General features: G+C 43.4%; 1 pseudogene; it reads right to left on the reverse strand.

Annotated features, from left to right (window-relative positions):
* The window catches only part of LOC112071398 (dual specificity testis-specific protein kinase 1-like), a 59,210-nt pseudogene that overhangs the window by 50,539 nt on the left and 2,931 nt on the right, over positions 1-5,740 (reverse strand).

A 5,740-nucleotide genomic window follows, 5' to 3' on the forward strand; every position in this document is an offset into this window, starting at 1 on the left:
ATATCCAGATGGAAACAACCACTTAACAAATAGGGCACAACTCTTTTAAGGGGGTTAGAAGATACTTTATCCTATCCTAGGTATTCCTTAAAAGGTGGCGGTTTCAGGTGTCTCCGGAGGTGGCATTGACTCCGCTTGACCCTGGCGTCGTGAGGAGTTTGTCCACCATTGGGCTGCCAGACAGCAGCGAACAGTTTTGACTGGCTGAGCGGAAACTGTAAGCTTCCCTCAAGGTTAGGCGAGGCCGAGCAGGGCCAGAGGTGGATGAATGCAGTGCCTGTTTGGGACTGTAGGGCCTGATCACGAGCCTGAAGGTACGGAGGTGCCGTCCCCTCACAGCTCCGTAGGCACAGCACCATGTCTTTGTAACGGATGCGAGCTTCAACTGGAAAGCCAGTGGAGAGAAGCGAGGAGGGGGTGACGTGAGAGAACTTGGAAAGTTGAACACCAACGGGCTGCGGCGTTCTGGATGAGTTGTAGGGTTAATGGCCACAGCAGAGGAGCCCCAGCCAACACGATTGCAGTAATCCAGACGGGAGATGACAAGTGCCTGGATTAGGAACCTCTATAGCAATATAGAGTGGAAAAGCAGCCTTGCGTTTGGACAATTAATAGGCACTAATTAATCGGCCATTCCGATTAATCGGTCGACCTCTAGTCCTTACAGTAGTGAAAACACTGACAGTTCCACTTTAAACCTCACATGCAGCTGGAACTGCTGCCCTGTACTGCAGTGATTCAATATCCAAGTCTTCCACTGCAGTTACATGTGATAGTGTGCAATAAGGACAAGGAGGGCACTTATTTTCTGGGTCAAAGTGGAAAAAAGTGGTGTAGAAAGGGTTGGATTAAGGGTTTACACTGTCAGTTTGTTATGTGATAGTATTAAAGCCTTGATTTAGGGTTGTGTGATCAGGGAAAAAGGAAAAGCATTGGTTAACTGTGTGCCTGTCATAAACTGTGGAGTTGTGTGTGTCTGTGTGTGTGTCTGTGTGTGTGTACCTCAGTGCGAGGTAGGAAGTCCGGACCAGCCTCTATCCGGGCAATGATCTCACACAGGATGATTCCATAGGCAAACACATCCACCTAGGGGTCAGAGTCAGCCAATCACATTTAATCAATAACATCTCACTTGAAATATTCACAATAACACACCTTGAAAGAGTCTGGTCATTTGTTAGCAACATACATATTAGCAAGACCCACTAGACACAACCAGAAAAACACAGCAGGAACATGGAACAGTTGTTACAGATTGTTTTATAGCATAGTGTTATTGCATTATATTACTGTGTTTACTTCGTCTAATTATGCACCCGGACCAGTGAGATAACAGCCAGGAAACAGGTGACTACTGTCAAAGATTTGTATAACTTAACTAAGATAAACCACAGCCTGTCATTTCCAATGGAAACAAATGAGCCATAGTGGGCAGAACAAACAAGGAGGTGGGCAGAGCCAAGCACGAGCTAGCGAGATCCCATTGGCTCGTTCTACCATGCATTTGCATATTTTCATTAGGTAACGCCTACTCTGTAGTGCACGTGTGCAATAACTAAATTTGCCTTTGCACTCATTCTAAACAATACAACTCTGGCAAAGGGTAAAATCTACAAAACTTTGTCCACTCTTTTCGTAACAGATTGTAGTTGTAGATTGTAGTTGTGGGAACAGAAAAGTATTGAGATCAAATGTTTCATCGATGAGTAAATTAGTAGAATGTCGGCCAAAATCCTCTGGGCTTCCTCTCATCACCATATTTGTTAGTGACTGGAAATGCTTCACATTTATACACCCGGTGAAATATCTGTATCATTGTTCTATCTGTGCTTCTGTTTGTACCTTTTCATCATAGACTTCTCCTCTCAGCACCTCCGGGGCCATCCAGTAGGGGGAGCCCACCACGGCCAGAGGCTGCTTGTCAGCCCCGTCACTGGAGGAGAGGAAAATAACACATTAATATAGAACACATTTATTTTTCAGGAGAGAAAAACAGAATAGAATGTACAACGCATTTAACTAACTCATCTAGACTGTWGGCTATATGTGCATTCCTGYYGGGAGTATGGGGAGKCAGTCATATAGTCRTCCTGTAATCTGGAGAACTTTCTCACAGCACTAACCTGTAGTCTGGAATCTTCTCACAGCACTAACCTGTAGTCTGGAATCTTCTCACAGCACTAAACCTGTAGTCTGGAATCTTCTCACAGCACGTTACCTGTAGTCTGGTAATCTTCTCACAGCACTAACCTGTAGTCTGGAATATTCTCACAGCACTTAACACCTGCTAGTCTGCGAATATCTCAACCACCACTAACCTGTAGGTCTGGAATATTCTCACAGCACTAACCCGTAGGTCTGGAATCTTCTCACACCACTAACCCGTAGTCTGGATCTTCTCACACCACTAACCGTTAGTCTGGAATCTTCTCACCACCACTAACCTGTAGTCTGGAATCTTCTCACACCACTAACCTGTAGTCTTGGAATATTCTCCACAGCACTAACCTGTATTCTGGAAATATTCTCACAGCACTAACTGTTAGTCTGGAATATTCTCACAGCACTAACCTGTAGTCTGGAATCTTCTCACAGCACTAACCTGTATCTGGAATCTTCTCACAGCACTAACCTGTAGTCTGGAATCTTCTCACAGCACTAACCTGTAGTCTGGAATCTTCTCACAGCACTAACCTGTAGTCTGGAATCTTCTCACAGCACTAACCTGTAGTCTGGAATCTTCTCACAGCACTAACCTGTAGTCTGGAATATTCTCACAGCACTAACCTGTAGTCTGGAATCTTCTCACAGCACTAACCTGTAGTCTGGAATCTTCTCACAGCACTAACCTGTAGTCTGGATATTCTCACAGCACTAACCTGTAGTCTGGAATCTTCTCACAGCACTAACTGTCTGGAATCTCTCACAACTAACCTGTAGTCTGGAATCTTCTCACAGCCTAACCTGTAGTCTGGAATCTTCTCACAGCACTAACCTGTTAGTCTGGAATCTTCTCACAGCCACTAACCTGTAGTCTGGAATCTTCTCACAGCACTAACCTGTAGTCTGGAATCTTCTCACAGCCTAACCTGTAGTCTGGAATCTTCTCACAGCACTAACCTGTAGTCGGAATCTCTCACAGCACTAACCTGTAGTCTGGAAAACTTCTCACAGCACTAACCTGTAGTCTGGAATCTTCTCACAGCACTAACCTGTAGTCTGGAATCTTCTCACAGCACTAACCTGTAGTCTGGAATCTTCTCACAGCACTAACCTGTAGTCTGGAATCTTCTCACAGCACTAACCTGTAGTCTGGAATATTCTCACAGCACTAACCTGTAGTCTGGAATCTTCTCACAGCACTAACCTGTAGTCTGAAATATTCTCACGCACTAACCTGTAGTCTGGAATATTCTCCACAGCACTAACCTGTAGTCTGGAATCTTCTCACACACTAACCTGTAGTCTGGAACTTTCTCAAGTACTAACCTGTAGTCTGGAATTTCTCACAGCACTAACCTGTAGTCTGGAATCTTCTCACACGCACTAACCTGTAAGTCTGAATCTTCTCACAGCCACTAACCTGTAGTCTGGAATCTTCTCACAGCGCTAACCTGTAGTCTGGAATCTTCTCACAGCACTTAACCTGTAGTTCGGAATCTTCTCACAGCACTAACCTGTAGTCTGGAATCTTCTCACAGCGCTAACCTGTTAGGTCTGGAATCTTCTCACCAGCACCTAACTGTAGTCTGAATCTTCTCCCACAGCACTAACTGTAGTCTGAATATTCTTCACAGCACTAACCTGTAGTCTGGAATCTTCTCTGCCAGACCAAAGTCTCCCACTACTGCAGTGAACACACCATTCTCACAGCGCACCAGACAGTTCTATGAGAGAGAGAGGAGAGAGAGAGGGGAGAGAGAGGGGAGAGAGAGGGCATATGAGTGTGTGTGAGAGATGAAATTAACAATTAATGCAAGATGAAGTGAAGGGAGGTGTTACTGGTGTCTGTCTGGTCCCCTGTATGCTTCTATCTCCTACCTTGGAGGTGAGGTCTCTGTGGAAGACGCCCTTGCTGTGGAGGTACTGCAGGCCACAGGCGATGTCCTGAGACAGGCCCATCCTCACCGACCACGACAGATACCTGTCACTGTCCAGCAGCTGCTCCAGGTTACCCTTGTTGATGTACTGTAGGTAACCATGACAACAGGACACACACACAGTTCATGAGATTGAGTCCATTCCAGACACACAGATTCTGTGCATGCCAACACATATTACATGATCATTAACCCTACACTAAATMGATGTGGTTCCTGAGACATTAAACATTTCCATAGGCACTGTCATGATCTAGTATTCTGTAGAGACCTTAGCCTATGTACTTTGCAGGAATTTGCTGAATTTCATTTAAATGGAATGCAGCCCGTCTCTTTATTACTTTCTATGGCCCGTGCATGCAGCCAATTCTGTTACCATGGAAACTATTGTCTCTGGAAGATAAAATGCAAGGACTCCCTCCAGAGAGACAAAATCTGGATGACCTCACCTCAGTTAGAGCATGGAGTTGGCCCTCGTGTACACACACTCCAAGTAACCTGAGCAGAGAGAGAGAAAAAGGGAGATGAGAATTAAAATATAGAAATAATATATTTTGTAGAGTTAATGATCTTTGATGATTATCTTAAAACGTATGATTAAAATGGTACACGCTAAAGTTGTACCATGTATCACTTGCCACTTTAAACTATGCCACGTTATGTTTATATACCCTACATTACTCATCTCATATGTACATACTGTACTCTATACCATCTACTGCATCTTGCCTATGCCGTTCTGTACCATCACTCATTCATATATCTTTATGTACATATTCTTTATCCCTTTACACTTGTGTGTATAAGGTAGTAGTTGTGGAATTGTTAGGTTAGATTACTCGAAACTAGAAACACAAGTATTTCGCTACACTCGCATTAACATCTGCTAACCATGTGTATGTGACAAATAACATTTGATTTGATTTTGATTTGATTTGATTTAACTGAAGTGTCTGTGTGATGAGAGACGGTGATGCCCTAAACAAACAGTGAGTGTATGACTGCTGGCTCTCTGCCACCTGAAACACAACAATGGTTTGTTCCGCACACCCTCCCAATAACCACCATGAAACGTTGTTTTAATTCAATCTGAACATACTAGTTCATGCCGCAAAGAAACCATAAACAAGCGGACAACTCGCCTCTGTTTTGGCAAAGAGTTGAACGGGCCTGGAGAAATGTAACTATTCTCAAATTCATAGACAGAGCGATGACAAGCTTATATTTTTGGTTCTGATGGGGTACGACAGTTGAAATAAGCTCACGAGGCATTTATAAGTTACATTGCCTTGAGAAAGTATTCACAGCCTTTGACTTATTCCACATGTTGTTGTGTTACAGCCTGAATTCAAAATGGATTGTATAGATGTTTTTACTCACCCATCTACACACAATACCCCATAATGACAAAGTGAAAACATGTTTCTAGAATTTTTTTCTAATTTATTGAAAATGAAATACAGAGAGATCTCATTTACATAAGTATTCACACCCAAATCAAATTGTATTTATTTTATTGGTCACATACACATGGTTAGCAGATGTTATTGCGAGTGTAGCGAAATGCTTTTGAGTCATTACATGTTAGAATCACCTTTGGCAGTGATAACAGCTGTGAGTCTTTCTGGGTAAGTCTCTAA

The sequence above is a fragment of the Salvelinus sp. IW2-2015 genome, unplaced genomic scaffold (assembly GCF_002910315.2).
Source record: "Salvelinus sp. IW2-2015 unplaced genomic scaffold, ASM291031v2 Un_scaffold1604, whole genome shotgun sequence".
Classification (NCBI taxonomy): domain Eukaryota; kingdom Metazoa; phylum Chordata; class Actinopteri; order Salmoniformes; family Salmonidae; genus Salvelinus; species Salvelinus sp. IW2-2015.